This window comes from Prosopis cineraria, unplaced genomic scaffold (genome assembly GCF_029017545.1).
Source record: "Prosopis cineraria cultivar Desert tree isolate PC_DT_omini unplaced genomic scaffold, ASM2901754v1 PC5, whole genome shotgun sequence".
Lineage (NCBI taxonomy): Eukaryota > Viridiplantae > Streptophyta > Magnoliopsida > Fabales > Fabaceae > Prosopis > Prosopis cineraria.
Window position 1 is genome coordinate 30,409,864 of NW_026555336.1, and position 20,179 is coordinate 30,430,042.

Sequence of the window (20,179 nt, forward strand, 5' to 3'; positions counted from 1 at the left end):
AGAGTTGAGAGAAAATTAAAAAAAAATAAAGTAATAATCTTTTACCTTTTTTAAAGAAATTTTTTCTCATTGTTCCTTTTTTTTTAATTTCTCTATTTTTGTTCCTATCTAAATGAGGGGTAGGTGTGAAACGATTCAATAATATGCCAGTGTTAAATTTCCAGCATTTCCCCTCCCACCTCTCAACATTACTATAAAATATATTTTTTTACTTCCTACATTTTACGTTATTTTTTGTAAAAAAGATGTAAAAAATAAAGACAATGATAATTTAATAATTAAATTTTTAATAAGAAAATATATTCACATCACTTCTGTGAAAAAAGATGTGAAAATGGAACAATCCACAATTCACGTCCAAAAAATGAGAGAATATGAGCTCAAGCTCTGAGCTTTAGGTCGCTAAGAGAAGCTCAAGCTTTGGGTAGCCGAGAGAGGAGAGAAGACGAGCTCAAACAATCACCGAAGGTGGAAGGAGAGAAGAAGAGCCCAACGCGGGAGAAGATGAAACAATTTTAGGTTTTCGCGGCATTTAAAAGGGGTGGGGCTGAATTTAATTTTTCATTGCGCATGCCACGTCCTTTTTTAAGAAAATTGATGTGGATTTTGACCTTATCCACGTCGCATGCTAGGAAATCGATGTGGATAATCAAAACCACATTGCGTGATTGGCACGTGACGTGGGTAAGGCAAAGTCCATGTTCTATATAAACGAAGTGACATGGTTAAATTTAATTAATTTTTTTAAATTTATTTTAACTACAATAAAAGCCACGTTTCTTTCAAAAGGAAGCAACATGGTTTTTGAGTCTCCATCCACATTACGTTCTAGAAAGCGATGTGGTGTTATCTACGTTAAATAAACTGATTTTATTTTTTAGAAGCCACGTCGCACCTTTCAAGGCATCACGTTGGCTTTTTTTAACTTTATTAAATTATTCCAATAATTTTGGTGCTTTAGTGCCATCTTATTCTATTAAGATGTTTTGATGCTATTTTATTCCAGTAGTTTTGGTGCTTTGGTTCTGCAGACTGATTTTGTTGGGTCAGTTGCCTTAACTTACTCTGCTGAATGTGATATTTTTATAATGATATAATGGAGACATTCCTAGTTTTAATAAGCCAGATTCTATTTAATTTAGAGTTACTAGTCAAATTATAGATATAATTTTTAAAAAGTTAGTAAATAAGATCAAAATTTCTATGTATAACAGCTCAAAAGCTGAACTTGAGGTGAATTTATGTACTAGTGTAGATAGGATATGGCTTTTAAATTTTTATATATCGTTGACTAATATGTTTGATAGATCAGGCAAACATTTGGTTAATTTTAAAGCTCTTATAGGTGGATAATAGTAGGAACTTTATAAGAAAGGTTCAAACTTGGTTGTCTTCTAAATGAATTCTTATTATTTATTTCCAAGGCCAACTTACTTACTTAATCATGGAAGAAAAACAACCTATCTTGGTTACTAGAGATTTATTGATCGATATCACCCTTGCCGTAGGTTGAAGAAGGCTTTTAATGACTTATAGCATCATGAAATGGCTTCAAAGGCTTTAACTAGAGAGTAAGTTTATCAACATGTAAAAAAAATCAACGTCATCTTTGGTAAGAATAGGAAAAATGTAAGTGAGAAGAATTTATGAAAAAAAAGGGTCCATTTTTTCATCTTCCATATTTGTGAAGTTTAGATGTGAGGCATGTTGAAAAAAATGTGTGATAGCCTCATTGGTATGCTCTTGCACAACGAGAAGAGGGAAGAAAGCTTATTTGCCACCATTGGCACACGCATGGTGGCAAATAAGCTTTCTTCCAAGGTGAGGAAAAAAGTTTATGTAGATGTTTGTATAATATTAAAGTGTCACAAGTGTATTTTTTTAATGTTATTTGTACCAAAGTCAATGATATGCTATAGAAAGTTAATGTTGTTTGTATTCTTCTAATTGTATCCAAAGGTTTGAAGTCTCATGATTGTCATGTGTTAGATGTAACAACTTTTACAAGTGGCTATTTAAGACATTATGAAAGATGATGTGAGACCCGCTATAATTAAATTGTGTATGTTTTTCAATGTTATTTATAACAAAGTCGTTGACGCTAACAAGTTGGACAAATTGAAAAATAAGGCTTACATTATTTTATACCAATTGGAGGTGCACTTTGCTGCAATATTTTTTTTTTGACATCATGATGAATTTAATAGTTCATTTGATAAGGAAAGTAAGGTCTTATGGTACTGTTTATCTAAGTGGATTTACCCGTTAGAGCAATATATGAAAATCTTGAAAAGATATTCAAAGAATTCATATCAGCCTAAAGCATCAATTGTTAAACAATATGTGGCTGAAGAAGCTATTCAATTTAGTATTGCATATCTAAAAGTGTTGAAGGCTGTTGGAGTCCCTCAAACTCGACATGAGGGGACAAGAATTTCTAGTTAGGGAACATGAGGGGCTAAAGTAAATGCATCTCTTGTGAAGAAGTATTGCAAATACATCTATACATCTTAAATAATATGAAAGAAGTTCAAATTTATTTATTTACTCGTAAAAAGTTGTTGAAAGACAAGTACTTAACTAATGAGCATAACAAGGCCTTCAGATGGTGGTTTAAGGAAAAGCTTTTAAACAAGACCGATATGTCTAATACAATAACAGGATTAGTTGAGGAACCTCATTTTGAAGTTGTATGTTGGGGTGAATATGATATAAATGAATATTCTTTCTACATAAAAGTTTAATATGATAGAAGAATCATGTAAAATAGTGGGGTAATGGTAGAAGCAGAAACGATGTATTTTTTTTAATTTAAAAGAAAATAACTCAATGTTGGTTTTCACGGACTATTATGAAGTGGTTAGAGAGATATAGGAGGTAAACTGTACCAAATTCAAATTACCTATTTTTAAATGTAAGTGAGTTCACTTTAATGTTGTTGAAATAGATAAGAAATTTAGATTTATTTTAGTTGATTTGAATAAAGTTAGTTTTAAAGACGAGTCCTTCATTTTACCAAGTCAAATGAAATAAGTATTTTATATCATTGATCTAGCAAATAAACAACACTCCATTGTATTACAAGGTAAAAGACATATTGTTGATGTGAAGGATGATGAGTTAAATTTTAACTTGATGAAACCCTACCTTTTACTATAATTCTACCTAGATCAATAAAAATAGATTTGATCGATGATGAATATGCAGTTAGAGGTGATCATTATGAAGGAATTTGGGAAAATAAATAAAGTAAGACCTCAATTAATAAAATAATCAAGTAGTTAAATTTTTTGCATTTATTTATTTATTTATATTATTTAACCTAAAAACAATCTGCTTACCGACATTTTACTTTTTTAACAGGCATATGGGGGGTTCTAGCAAAGATGCAAGTGACATGTCTAACACATCCAAAAAGAGAAAAGGTAAAAGTAACATAAAGTTAAATGAGTTCGCTTTAAATCAAGGTACTACAAAAAAGGTACATTTGGAGTTTGATAATGATAGAAGGCCATTTGGTCTAGAAGGGGATAAATTCATAAGTTATATAGGCCTTATAGACTTATTAGAGTTGGCATCTTGTATTTTAAATGGAAGGAAGTATCACAAGCTATAAAGGACATGATTTGGGATGAAATTTTGGTATACAAATGTTTATATTCTATCCTGTTGTTTAGTTATATTAGATGCTATTAACTTTACAAACATTATACCTTGTAACTCATTTATGATATCGCTCTAACCCTTGACACGAAGAAGCATTCACTTTAGCAAGTACATAATTAATGAAAAGATTTCAAGTTAACACTTAGCAAGGAATGCATTCGAGGAGAAAGGAAGAATGATTATTCATGTTTAGAATACAATTCTATTAATCAAGAAACATGGAGACAGTTTTTGAGATCACAAGAGGATTCTGAGTTTTCAGGTAAATTTTAATAGAATCAATCAATGAATTGGTTTATTTTTATTTAGTCTGCATGTAACTTACTTTGCATTCATTTAATTATAGAAATTAAGTGCAATAAATAAAGAAAGATATTCTAAAAATAAATATCAGTATTACTTATCCTAAGGGGATATAGAAAGCTAGACAAGAAGCTTATGGAAGCTAATTTGAAGGAATTGGAGTAAGTTGCAAGATCAAACCTCCAACATTGTTCATTCCCCAGTTCATCCAATTCGTCAAAGAAAATGAAAGGAGGCAAGGATCAAGAAAGGTTAGTATATCACTCCAGAGGCTACTAAAGTTATTGCATGGATTGTAAATAATTATACTAAATGAATTAAATCAAATTTTAGATTACATGCTTTTTTAGATAAATTTATAATTGTATATTGCAGAATTCACTTGAAGAACAAGCTTTCCAAGATTCATTTCATTCTAGTGGAAGAATGGACAACATGGCAACAATAATTAGAAAGCCAAATCATTATGGTTATGTTAGAGGGATAGAAAAAGGTCTTAATCTCAAGTTGTATTTAGAACCAACACCATGAAGCTCGCTAAGAGTTATATCTAGAAGCAAATTTGATGAGTTTCTGGCAAAGGTTAAAAAGGAAGTTACTTAAAAGTACGAGTAGGATCATGTGACATTCTTTGAGTAGCTTCTTAAAGAGTTTAGATCTATAGTCTCTAACATGGGAATTGGGCAAGAAATTGAGTAAGGAACTAGGTAGCAGGGATCCCAAGTATTCAATTAATTTTGTTTCATTAAATATTCAATTTTATCTAATTTTCCTTTATTTTGTTTAATTTCTTTACTTATTTATCCAAACTTCCCCTATGCTTCAAAACACTAAAGATAGCCACAATCTATCGGAGATGACAACGCATCTCTAGTCCCTCAATAGATGATAAAGCTTCTTGTTTTCTTTATTTGGATAAAGCCAGGAAGCAGGTTATTGCTGTAGCCCAGGCATACATGCTTGGGAAAACAATCTATCGTATGGAGATTTAGGATGACCAAGTCAAGGTGACAATTAAGGTTATTTTTGAGCCAAATGTTGTAACATCTTAAAAGTTTTTCCCATGATTTATTAATCTATATGAAGGATAATTATGAAAATTTAAGTATAATTGAGTTTGAGGATAGTTAGAGACGTCTATTAGGTTTAGCTTTAGCTTTTGATTGGGTTCGAAAGTGAATTAGGTCACTTGGGCTTAAATTATAGAGAGAAATTGGATTTTTAACTCATAGTGCATCATACTATAGCATGAAAATTTATGCCGCAACATAATTTCCTGAATAGTTTTTAAAACGCGAAAATCAGTTCAAAAAAATAGAGAGTAAGATCTGAAACGGAGAGAGGGTGACCAAGAGAGTGTTTTCTCTACTAGGGCATCAACTCTTGGGCATTTTGGAGGTATTTGAAGCTTGGTTTCACCTAGGTATGCCTTTTTTTTCTCTTCTTCTTCCCTCTACACATTTTAAAAATGAGATTTAAGGTTGGGAGATGATGATTTTCGGATTTGAGGCTATAGGTTTAAACCTATTGATCTAAATGAGACTAATGAAAGTTGTTTAAGTATTCTACACATAGTTTAGAAGTTTTTACAAGGTTGTAAGTTTGGTTCATCCATTTTGGATGAACTCTAGACCTTCAAAGTGTGATTTTAGATGATTGGGTGTTATATTAGTGATTATCTAAGTTAATGGAAGCTAAATGGAGTTAATGAGAATTAATACACCTAATGATTATGCTTAAGTGCAAAAGATTAGAATTTTGGATAATTGAAGTATTGATTTATGAAAGTTGGAAGAGCGTTTATGATGATTTTAATAATAATTGATATAATTAATTATAGATCAATTATCTTATGCACCATTCAAGCTTTAGTATATGTTGTGAAGAACTTTTATTAAGGGGTAAACCTTTGACCTCTCAAAGGTTTGAGACAACCAAGAAAAACTTAATTTTTTATAATTGAATATTAATTGATTATTTGTTAAAATGGTTTATTTGAAACATGTTTAATATTTTTAAATTCATGATGCAAATTTGGCATAGTTGGTGATGTATTATTGTTGCAATTTATATGTATATTCATATACATACTAATAGTGATAATGAATGAGAAATTGTGATTATGTACTAGCTAGTGTGTGGAGTGAGTTGGGTATGAGTATTGATATGTGGATTTATGATATGAATGATGGATTAGAATGCATAGACATATGTGATATACATGCAAAGCATGATCATTGGCAAGAGTTTGCCTAGAGAAAGGAGTAATTGACTAAACTCATATGATATTAGCATTGACTGTTAGAATCAGGAGCTTGTCTTGGCACCGACCATTAGAATCAAGAGGTAGCCCTTGTTCTATGGTTGATCCAAAACTGTTCTACTTGTTCTATAAGGGACTCAAACCTAACTAGTTTCCACCGATTCATAAGGAGGCTAGATTAGGGGTATGACACCCCATAATTGTTAGTATTAGGAGAAATCGAATTATACAAGTGAGTGAGTTGACCCTAGCCTGGTAGATCTTGACAAGTAAAAGGTTGGGTTAATATGTGAAGGCCGTAGCCACCAAATAACCAATTACATGGTTGTTAGTATTGTAGTTTAGTATGGTTTAAGGGTGTATGGTTGGTATTATTATGACCACAAGTTGTGCATTATTGGTGTGTGTGTGTGTGTGTGTGTGTGTGTGATTATATGTTTGAAGTCCGGTCACATGATTGTTATTGCGGTGGCCGAGGCTATACATTATCTTACATGTTTATGTGCATATTTATTGCTAATTACATCCATTTTTGATTAATATGCAACTGTATAGATTAGGTGAAACTTGATTACTGAATGGTTGTACTCACCCCTCCATTCTCAATATTTTTAGGGCTTAACTTATCGAGTCAAGATCGAGAAAAATGAGCCAAGGCATAGGATTGTAGAGTAATCCTTTGCATGCCTCTTTATGTTGTCTTATATGTATTAAGATTGTTAACTTGCCAACTAGGAATCACATGAATATTTTTGGTACTATAACACTACTGTCGAATGGCACCAAAATTAATAAAAATTAAATTTTACAATAAAGCTCAACCTAGGTCATCTCCTTAAGAGTTGATAGAGTAACTATTTAAATTAGGATTATAAAAAGCTAAAAAGTGAGAGAATTTTTTATAACAAAAATAATTAAAAAAATAAATTAAACTTAAATAATCAAAACAAGTTCAATTGAGAAAATTATCAAATACAAACAGCACAATCAATCACAATCCAATCACTTATATTTAATCTTCCTTATTCACAAAATAAATTAATTTTATTTAACTTTATTATTCTAGCTTCATTATATATTTTTTAAATTATCATTCAAGAATTAAACAATAAATTAAGTTATAGATTAATTAAAATCTCCCTTAACGCATAGCCTAACAATTATTCTAAGTTAGCTGCACAAGAAATAAAGCATGGATAATCACCCAAGCCAGACAAAATTACTCTTACGATGCTATATCAATTGCTTATGACAAGCAAAACCTCAGATAAAATTTATAATTCAAAAATAATGCAATAAAGCTACTTTAATCAACAATAAAAATTAAAGCATAAAATTCAGAGGTAGAAAGAAGAAGAATAAATTAAAATAAAGCTAAAATAAAATTTTTCTTAAATATCAAAGACTCTTATTAAAATTTAAGATCATAGTTTATGATTGATCACACCAATATCTTAACTTTCCAAAGAGCTAAAAACTGGACAGCACTGCACGAGAAAATGAGGAGCCATCCCTCATAAACTGTTTTGCGCCATTAACTGTTTCTTTTCTCCCGTTGCAGTCGTGCATGCTCCATGTTGTGTGTTTGCTTTATACATATATAAAGTGATGCGAACTGCTATGTCTCTCTTTCTTTCTTTTCTAATAAAACTTAATAATTTATTAAAAAGATAAAACTACTCTAATTAAAAACTACACTAAAAAATCTAAAATAAATTTAAACAAAGTTTTAAATATTTAATTATTGATTTGATTTTTAAGTATGCTCATATTCTTCTTATCTAAAATATTTAATTATTAATTTAATTTTTAAGTATGCTCATATTCTTCTTATCTAAAATATTTTTCATCAATATCTTTTAAATTGAATCTAAAAAATATGTACGAATAAGATAAAATTAAATAACAACTGTGCAAAAATATTAAAGATATTATTTATATTTTAAAATCAAAGATTTAGATGGATAAAATTCAAAAGTTGAAGATTGGCTAATAAAATAAAATAATATCCAATTAAACTTATTTAGGCTCAAATAAATATTTAAAAGTCTAAATTAAAAGAATAAAAATATATAAAATTATCATTTATCATGCTACTTGCATTATTATTGTATCACACTTGTGTATTTTATGTCTTGGATTAGTGAGTTTTAATTGTAAATCCTAGTATATGACTAAAATACTTATGCAAGTAAGAATATTTGTATTTTGACTGGTTTGGAGTGAAAATGATTGTTCTGTGGAAGAAATTCCTCCCCCTCATGTTTTGTATGTTATGAGATTAAGTGGTGAATTTATGATACATGTGTTTTTGATTGAGTATGGTGTATCACGAGTCCTATAGAGTTTATTGAGTATGTCTAGTGGTAGTTATGAGCTTACGGCACTTGGTTGTGATTTTGGATACCTTTGTTATGTTTTAAAAGCATAAATAGGTAAGTTTGCATTTTGATATCCAACTTTTGTTTGAAAAGTGATTTGAATGTGAGACTAGTACTATTAATTAAAGCTTGAAAAAATGTTTTTATAGACACTTAGATCACCTCAATTAGATATCAGACTAATATTTGGTGCATGTTGAAAGTCCAAGCAAGAAATCTTGCTGTCATGGATTCTATAGTTTATGCTGCAATGTAATTATCCCAAAATTCCTTTTCTTTGTTTTTTTTTGGCTATGTTGACCCTAATTTGATGTTATCTTACCTTGTAAGATATCCATACTTCCGTATATATGTTTTGCTCTGATTTTATTTTTTCAAAAAAATGATTTTAAAGAATTTTATAACATTTTAAGTTTTGAAAATTTGGAATCCTATTTATATAAATTTTATAAATTTGATAATTTATTTGAGTTAGTCCTATAGTTACCTCAATTATGGAGTTAATTGTGAATTAGTAAGGGAAACTTCACAAATTTGACGGTGCCATTCCCTACTAATATGATTGTAAAATTAAGCCAAGTATTAGATCACTTTATTTTATAACCTAAAAGACTTGTTGACATGGAGATGACAGTTTCTATGGTAAAAATAATTACCTCATTATTCTTTGATTTTTTTTAAATTGCTTATATAATTTGTATCCATTTGATGTGTCATTAGGATCCTGAGGATGCTAAGGACTGCCTTATCTGCCACAATTATATAAAGTTTTTGAGGAAATAACAAAGCCAATCCAGTTCACAATGCTTGAAGGAATTGTGGGTATAAATGAGCCATAGAAAATCAATTCAGAATTTTATGTCTAGCTTTTATGACACTAGCTCACAATGACATCCATAACAAGACAAGGTACGTGGGCAGTATTGTTTCAAAAAAAAAATTATCATGTTATCTAGCCCCAATACTTGAAGGGAAAGTTGTTTATATTTATGTATATATATTTAATTTGGTAATATTTTGTGTTTTTATATGCTAATTATAATACTTGTATGCTGTAATTACCACTAGTCCCTTTATGTTATCTGCTTGTATTTGTACAAGATCTACTAATTTTGTTCCATAATCAAACAAGACTATTAAAGTTAAAGATATATTTAACACATAAGTTAATGTTATTTTTGTAAACATCAATTTTTTTTCATATATTTAAATTGTTTTAATACATTATTTTTATTTAAATTTCATGATAAAGCACTAAAGATATATCAAATAATGGGAAAACAGCATCGCCCACTAAAAAAACAAATTAAAAAAATGCCCCATTAGTTTGGATCTTTTGAAAGATATGTAATTTGAATTCAATATCTTTAATCCACAATCATCTCATACAGGTTTATGTTTATACTTATCATTTGATTTTAATTTTTTTAGTGCCATCAACAAATAGAGAGTATAAAATATGGATATTATATTATTTATTATATATATGAAATTATTCAATTTGGTACCAATGAAAGTTTAAATCTGGTAAGTAGTTATTTAATCCAAATAATATTCATTTTTTGAGGTTTTGAAATTTGGCAGTTCTAATGAAAATCTTATAAAAATTTACAACTTTGTGAGTACCCCTACACCAATAAACAGATAAATAACATTCAAAATGGTTTGGCAAATTAACTTCTTCAAGAGCTATTTATATAGTCCAAGATTTTATAGTTTGTTCATTAAATTAGGATTTTAGCTAGAATTATAGGAAAGTTAGATGCATATAAACTCTACTTAGTGTATTGTGATAGTTTATTGGACTTTGATTGTAAATATTGAACACTTGAATAGATGATAATGGTTTTGATATTTCATTAGTATGCTTGGTATATTTTGTTGTGTTGCTATTGCTATTTGTTAGACATTTTGACTGTATATGTTTAGTTGCTATTGTGAGAATTTGATAGGTTCAATTTTGACTGTGAAAAAAAATACAAAATACCCATTTAAAAAAACACATACAACATCACTTTTTTAAAATAGGATGTAGATGAGGGAAACCACCACATTACTTTTCTGCTTAAAAGTAGGAGTATTCAACTTACTCCCATCTCGATTGGCCTGGCTCATCCCAATCATATCGAGACAAGTCCATCCGAAGCTAAAAACAATTGAGATGAGACTTTGCGTGATTGGATTTGAAAGGAATTCAAGATAGGACGAAACATGGAATTGCCATCGAGACTTCCCATCCCGTCCCAAATATTTTGTGTGTGTGTGTGTGTGTTATTTTTATTTTTTAAATGTACATTAAATATGTTAATTCTATTAATATAATTTATACTATATTATATAAATTATAATTTTAATATATGCAATTCTTACTTAAAACTAAAATTTTTTTATATTGATAATTATAATGATACAGATTTATAGAGTAAATAGTATAAGGTAATATATTTCTTTATAACATATTAATACAATTTATTATTATATCTATCTATTTAATAAATTTTGTTTATATTTTATTTTTTGCTTTATTTTCATATCTCAATTAAAGAAAAAGAATAATAACTTGATATTGTGCCTGGTTTGTTTATTGTTGTTTTTCTTATAACCTAAAAATCACTTGTAATTGCTATCATAATGAGTTATACACTTATAGTTGTGATTGATGTAATTCAATAATTGACTTTAAATTGTTATGATTTATGCACTCATGTTTTGATTTTAAACTTAATAAATCATGTGATTTAAAATTTTAATGAATATTATTATCCTGGCTTTTCTCCCACATTATTCAATTTATCGAGATAACAGGATGTCCCAGTCCCAATCCCGTCTTAATTTCTAACAAGACAAGAAGACTTTTGAGACAGGATGAGACATAAGATCAAAATTTAATCTCAATTTTTTTTGAGATGAGATATGAGACAGGGGTGTCCCGATCTCATAAACACCCTTACTTAAAAGTAACATGATTTTTTAAGAAACCAAGTCACTTTTAAACAGAAAAGTGGCATGATTTATCAATAAACCATGTAACTCTTTTTGTAGAAGTGACATGATTTATCTTATCCACATCACTCACAAAAGTGATATGGAAAAGATAACTTTTTAAATTGCCTAGATCTGTATATTTAATGATGGCAACATGAAATATCATAAAAAAGCAATATAAAAAGCTTTTTTTTTGTAGTAGTGCAAGCTTTCAATCTACATTTTCTCAAGATTGAATCTGATTACAATGATGAAGACCAAGTGCTCATTGTTGACTTGTTGGCAAGAGATCCAAGCTTAAATTTTTTTATTTATAACTTGTAAATAATAAGTTTTTTAAAATTATAATTAGAAGATTATCTTTATTTTGACCAATAGTTACCAACCCTACTATTCTTGCATTGCCTTTTTTTTTTTTTTTTGCAATTTTGCACCACAACTCTTGATATTTTGCACTCATGAGCTAAATAAAAAATATTTGGGTTCAAAAACATTAAATATATAATATTTTAATAATTGAAATTAGACATGAAGAATATATTTACATAAAAGATCATATCAACTTATTCAATTTATTTTTTTAAAAAAATAAAAATAATGATCGATCTACTTATTTTATTATACTATTAGTCTTAACATAATTATCATTTTTTAAAAAAAATTATTAATTTTTAAATTAAATTATCTTGCATCAAAAATCTTGATTCTACCATTGTTAATGGTAGAGATGATATCCCAGTTACAGCATTGGGCTTTGAATCTTTTGCCCAAGGAGAAGTAGTGACATAACAATTAATAAACAACATAACCAATAGGGATTAAGTCTAATGAAAGGAATTTGTCATTAATCTCTTATAATATGATAAAACCAAAATTCAAATCTCCATTGAAAGTGGTACCCGCATTTAATGACTATGTCATGAACAGGATTGTCTTTAATAAGAAAATACTATAAACAATTTTTTTAAAAAAAATAACTGCTCTAATAAAGTCAGTGATGGTTTCACTGGCAAAATTTTCTGAAAAGCCCAACATTGCAAGCCCATCTTTCAGCCCCAAACATCGCATTTAACCCTGTTGAAGCCCACTACTCAACCTGCCCCTCGTTGTTTGGATTTCACCCCGTGTATTTGACTCATAGCGTCCTTATTGTCAATCATCAAAAGCCTTAAAGCACTTATGACATTGTCGTGAGTCCTAGAAAGATTAGGGGAGTGTTAGATCTGATGTATCCAATAAACTGGGAGATGATAATTAAAAATCTTGTTAAGGCATTAATTCCAATTACATGCCTCTAAATTTTGACATTTCATTGAAAGATCATTAGGATATAACCCTATTTTCAAGTGGGTTACTTATTCTTTACGTAATTTCACCAGTCTTATTCATAACTTTTAAAATTAATTTAAACCTTTTATTTTTCTCATAACCAAGCTACAAAAATTGAGTAAAATCATCAAAGTAAACTACTTATAAAAAAAAATAGATAACCCACATGGGAAATGTGTTGTCTCACGGTGATCCTTCAATATAATTTCAATAATTAGATGTTTATAATTGAAATTAATAGCTTAACATGGTTCTTAATTATAATTTTTCCATGAAAAAAAAAATTTCTGCTTTGAAACTTGAAATGGATTGAGGCAACCTCCCTTGATGATTAGAAAGCTTCTTGACCGTTATTTCCTGGCTAATTTTGCAATAAGATATATTTCAGCTTCTTTTTTTTTTTTTTTTGGGATAAAGTTCAGTTTTTGTTTAGTTCTGGCCGAAAAAACATCATTGATTTAGTTCGAGTTTGGTCTCGCCCTCTAAAAACATGAACCAATACCTTTTCTTTTTTAAATTTTCCAATTTAGCCTTTACGGCCCAAGGTCTAATTCTGCTTGTGGGTTGAGGCCTTGACTATCGCCAGACTTCACTAACCTCTCATAGCGTCTCCTCATCAACCCAAGCGCCAGCCTTTTTTTACCTGAAATGCAAATCCAAAGTCCTATCAATTACCTTTGAAAAAAAAAAAAAACACTAACAAGGGATATCTACTGAGAACTTAGAATAATTTTTGTCTAAATTACTATTCTGTCCTTATATGTCTATCCCTAAAGAAAATTTGAAAACAATGAAAGTAGACGCAAGTTTCAATCCATGCAGAAGTTCAGAATACCCCCCGGCCCAAAAAAAAGATTGTGCCCTAAGGCTAATGACGCATGGTAGAATTTGGCAAAATAATAATATAAATTATAAAAGATAACGTACTAGATTGGTTTGAAATTACAAAAAGAATAAAGAAAAATAACAATAAAGTTTTTTTAATTATGTAAATGATAATTTAATCTCTTAAAATATTATAATTTTTTAAAATCTGTAATGACTTTTCTGATATTAAAAATTAATATAAATGATCAAATTGCCTTTAATTTAAATGTTAATTACCATTCACAAGTTTTATTATATGTTTCACAATTTTTCTTCTTAAAATCACAAAAATTCAATAGTAATTCACAATTTGCATTTGAAATCCTGATATTTCTCAAGTATTATAAATATCAATTGACATTTATAAGTTTTGTTCTAAGATTCACAACTTTTCTTAGTAAAATCACAATTCAATAACAATTCACAAGTTTGAATCAAGAGTAATTTAGTCATTTATATTTTTTTTAATAATAAAAAAGTTTTTAAAAACTTCAGAGAAATTATGACATTTAGAGGGATCAAAATATTATTTATATAATTTAAAGGAATTTTAGTATCATTTTCTCAAAGAATAAATATTAAAAAAGAAAAAAGTTATTAGAATTATCTTGGAAAAGAATATGACACGATGTTATGTATTTAACTATTTAAATACATTATAAAATCATGAAGATGAAAAGAAAAAAGTTATTAATAATTACTAAAATATTTTTTTTATCACACACTTCTATTAAAAACAATTATATTCAAAATATAGTTAAATATTAAATATAAAAAACTCTTTTAATTAAAGTTTGAACCTTAATTCATGAGAAAATATTTAATGAACCTGATTTTCATTGATTACTAAAATATCAATTCAAGCCATCAATAAAATTCTACTGAACTAAATCAATATAGGTATGAAGAAGTCAGATCGACCATTGACTTGATTTACTTCGATTCTAACATGTTAATTTTTTATATTTTCTAATAAATAAATCAATAAATATATAGTGATTAAATTTTCAGTGAGAGATATATTGCAAAAAGATATCCGCAAGTTATCGGCTGGATTAATCTAGATCAAATGTCTAGGATATCATAGGTCACATCAAATATATATATATCTATATATATACACCACTAAATCTTGCCGCATTATTAATTGTCATTTGAGATTATTTCTTAGATTGAATTCAAATAATCACTGTCAAAGTCAACTCAATATTTAACTAAAACTATGCCAACATATACGTGCCTACATTAATATACATACATATGATTATCCGTATATATAAAAAATGAACATATATTTTACTTTCATTTTTATTTATTTATTTATAAGTCACACATTTAGCTAATTTACACAAATTAAGAAAGTAAGTTAAAGATATTTGATATTATTTTTGGGTGAAGTAGTTGATATTTTTAAAATTACTTATTCTTTTCACAAATACCTTGAATTAAATTTAATGAATTAGAAGCCAATCTTACTCATCTTCCTCAATCTTTTTTTTTTTTAATTGGATTTCACTAACCTCCCATAGCGTCTCCATAGCCTCAATTAGTTGGTGCGTGTAATGGGACCTTGTCATGTGCATATGTACAATGTGGGGAAGTGCGTCCGCATACAGATAAGAGTATTTATGAAAGTCAGGGGCAATCTTAACCCTTCATTTTAATCTAAAATTATCTTTACTATCTATTTAAATTAATTTTTAAATATTATATTTATTAAAATAAAAAATATAGAAAATTTTAATATTAAATATGGACTATTTAAAATACATTTAAATGATTAATTTATAAAATTTATAAAATTTTTAATATTAAATTAGGTTATTTTGATTATATCTAAACCGTTCAGAGTCTATCTAGATAGTCAAATTGTAAAATTATAAAAAAATTTTAATATTAAATTGGATTTATAGATTAAATCTATTCTGGCCAGATTGATAATGAACAAATTTATTAAAATTTTAATTTTTTATATTTTTATATCAATAAATATAATATAAAAAATATTTAAAACTTAATTTAAATAAACGACAGGGATCAATTTAGATTGAAATGAAGGATCAAAATTGCTCTGGCCCTAATGAGCAAGCAGTGAACCGAATGCAAATCCAAAGGGGAAGCTACGTGTGGTGCCTTTCTTCATGACAATAATAAAGGAATCTAGAAGCTTTCTTTAAAATCCCCCCCCCCAACCAAAAAAAAAAAGGCAGAGCTACATTACCTACCATTGTTGAGATCATGGGAATACATGAAGGATTAATTATCAACTGAAATCGTGAGTATTGTAAAATTGATATTTCCAATGACTTTCCAGAAGTCCTTGGCCTCATCAACAGGGAGCTTAACAAAAGGATATAATAAATATGATTCAATTATGAGAGACTAAATTATTACCTTCGGTCACATGTTAAGAGAAGCAAATTATGTCTAACCTTTTAAGCCACCAAAGACATCATTTGGATGCTGACAGTATGGACAAGGGTAGTGACAAACTATGCATACTCGAGGATGGGCAATTACCCCATTAATTTTGTGATACTTCATGTAAACACAGACTATGTTTTGATCTGTTCTTACAGTTTTGAATCCACTAATCGAAAGAAGAACAAGGAAAGAGGAGAGAAAGAATGAGAGAGAGAGAGATAACATTCACCTAGATCGAAGAGAGAGGTTGGGGGTGCCGAGTTCCTCAGAGGGAAGAGGAAGTATAGTAATCTATGATTTTAAATTTAGTTTTAAATAATTTTGACTTATATATTCAATTGTTCTTCAATTTTTTTTTTTTTAGCAAATGAAGTTGGTGTACATGGTAGAAGTCTCATTATTATGTAAATAAATTGATTCAAATCTCAACTCTTACATATATAGAAAACTTAATTCATATGATTAAATCCACTACTTTCAAGACGTGGGAAAATTAAATTTTATTGTTAATAGAGTATATTATTCGTTCCTCACAAAAAAAAAAATTCTACCCCACCTAGTCTCGGGTTTTAGGTCTGCCACTACATATGAATATCTCTCCTACTGAGTGTAGAGGCATTTTTTTGAAATTTTTTCGCCATGAATTTCAAAAAGGTAGCTAATTTTCATCATAAAAGAGAATAAAACACACCGACAAGAAAGAAGAGGAGTGAAAGAAAGGTGTGGTGGATGGGGGGAAAAAGGGTAATGGTTGAGGGGTGTAGGTGAGTCATGGTGAGTTTGTTCATGTGATGTAACGTGCGTAATTGTGTTAGGTTGGAGATAAATATGCCTAAATGGGAGGGAAGTGCCATATGCCAATGGAACCACTATTCAAATTATAATTATTAAATTAAATTAAAAAGAGAAAAAAAAAACAATCATTAATCTCTTTTTATTAGGTTTTGTTTTTAGTTATTATAATTTTTTAATATTTTTAGTCTCTATAATTTCAATAAATTTTGAGTGATGTTTGTTATTTAAATTTTTATAATTTAGAATTTTTAATTTCTATAAAGATTGAGAAAAAAACTACATGAATTAAAAATAAATTTTGTAACTATAGCATTTAATAATTGTTTTTTTCCTTAAAAAGAGGAAAGATACATATATTCATCTTAACGTAGCCAAACAACCATCTCACTTTTCTTAATTTTTTTTTCACTTTTCATCTCAATTATTGAATATATTTTTAAATTATTGAAATTTAATATTTTATAAAATTAATTATTAAATCTTAATAATTTAAAAATAAATTTAATAATTGAGATAGAAAGTGAAAAGGAAATAAAGAGAGGGAAAAATCGGAAGAAATCAAGTCCACCGAATAGGGGGGGGGGGAGCGTGTAACATTGCCGTGTCATGTATTGAGCAAATGAAAAAGTGGTTCTAATTTATTGATTTGGAATTTATTAAAAAGAGTTAGGCTATCTGCTTTTGTTAGGTTCCATATTTATTATCATTCATCCCTCTCCCGCACGTTTTTTCTCGAAAGAAAAAGGGGCCGTGACAACGTTCATCTCACTATTATTGTTGTTCATTTGTTTGATGCCTCACTCTGCTCATTGAAGGCGACTCTTTTTTCAATTTTTGTGCTCCTCAATTCCTTTCAAACTATATTTATAAATTATTTTTAACATTTTTATTAAAATTAAAAAAAATTAAATTTTACAAACTTTGTTTAAAAATTTAATAAATGTTTAACTTTATTTCAATTAAATATATATGCTTTAAACATAACATACTTTAACATTCAATAACATTCTCAACATTTAATATGAATAAAAGGATAAAAATAGATATAATAATAATCAAAATGCTCTACAAATAAGGTCAAAATAAATATTTTTTTTATCTTATAAAACAGGAAAAAGGAGTGCACCTTTTTTTTTTTTCACGATGCAAGTACCTCTTAATGGGGACATTTTTGTTGGAAGTGTAATCAAAAATTAAATGTGAGTATTTCTTCAATGATGATTTAAACTTTGATTTTCAAGTCATCAGATGGAGATGCTGTAACGACACAACATAGGGTCCTAGTCCTTGATGTGTGTATTATGAGTAAAATCCAAAAAACGTCGACAAGTAGTAACACCAAAGATTAGGTGGTGGCAATTAAAAGGTGAGAAGCAAGATATTTTCAAGCGAAATCTTTTGGATAAAGGAATTTGGGATTCTCAGGGAAGTGCTAACATCATATGGAAGGATATGGCTAAAAAGATACGGGAGGTTGCAAAAGTAGTTTTGGGAGAATCGAAAGGTTCTGGTCCGAGAGATAAGGAGTCTTGGTGGTGGAATAATAGTGTACAGGACAAAATCAAGTATAAGAAGAACTGTTTTAAAGCCATACATTTGTGTAACAATGAGGAAAATTGGGAGAGGTACCGTATGGCTAAGAAGGAAACTAAGAGAGCTGTGGGTGAAGCTCGTTCCAAAGCTTTTGAAGAATTTTATAAGAACCTTGAGACGAAGGAAGGAGAGCAAAATATTTATAAGATTGCCAAGAGTAGGGAAAGAAAATCAAGAGATCTAGAACAGGTAAGGTGTATTAAGGATGAAGAGGGAAGAATTTTAGTTACAGATGATGAAATTAAAAATAGATGGGAGACTTATTTTTCTAAACTTTTCAATGATGGAGAGGATTCATCTAGTAACTTGGAGGATTTAGTAACTGGTGTAGGAAAACAAAATTTGTCATTCTATCGAAAAATACGTGATAAGGAGGTAAAGGAAGCTCTTAAGAAAATGGCAAATGGTAGAGCTAACGGACCTGATTGTATATCTATCGAAGCGTGGAAATGTTTAGGTGAAGAAGGGGTGAGATGGTTAACTAAATTATTTAATGTGATTTTACGGTCCAAGAAAATGCTGATGAGTGGAGGAGAAGTACATTAATTCCTATTTATAAAAATAAAGGAGATATTCAGAATTGTACTAACTATAGAGGGATTAAACTCATGAGCCACACAATGAAATTGTGGGAGAAAGTAATTGAGCACAGGTTGAGATTGGAGACAAGTATTTCTGAGAATCAATTTGATTTTATGCCAGGTAGATCAACTACAGAGGCAATTTATCTACTAAGGGGATTAATGGAAAAGTATCGTTGTAAAGATAAAGATCTACACATGGTTTTTATTGATTTGGAAAAAGCTTATGACCGTATACCAAGAGAAGTGCTTTGGAAAGCGTTGGAAAAAAAGGGAGTACGGATTGCTTATATTAAAGCCATACAAGATATGTATGAGGGGGTAAAAACTAGTATAAGAACGCCTTGTGGTCAAACAAAGGATTTTCCTATCAAGATTGGATTACATCAGGGATCATCTCTGAGTCCTTATTTGTTCAACTTGATTTTAAATGTTTTGACGGAACATATTCAAGAGGAAATCCCGAAATGTATGCTCTTCGCGGATGATATAGTTCTTATAGCAGAGACAAGAGAAGAGGTTAATTGCAAACTTGAGTTATGGAGGAGGACATTGGAGTCGAAAGGTTTTCGTCTGAGTAGAAGTAAGACGGAATATTTATATTGTAAATTTGTAAAAGACTATTCAAAATAATTTGGAAGTGAAATTGGGAGATCAAATCATACCTCAAGTGAAAAGTTTAGATATTTGGAGCCATTATTCAAAATGATGGCGAAATCAGTGGAGATATTTCGCATAGAATTCAAGCTGAGTGGTTTAATTGGAGAAAAGCTAAAGGAGTTATTTGTGACCGTAAGGTGCCTAATAAACTTAAAGGAAAGTTTTATCGTACTGCTATCAGACCGGCACTGTTATATAGTAGTGAATGCTGGGCTCTAACGGGACAGCAAGAGCATAAAGTTGGAGTAGCAGAGATGAGAATGTTACGATGGATGTGCGGACATACACGTAAAGATAAAATTCGAAATGAGCACGTACGTGAAAAAGTGAGG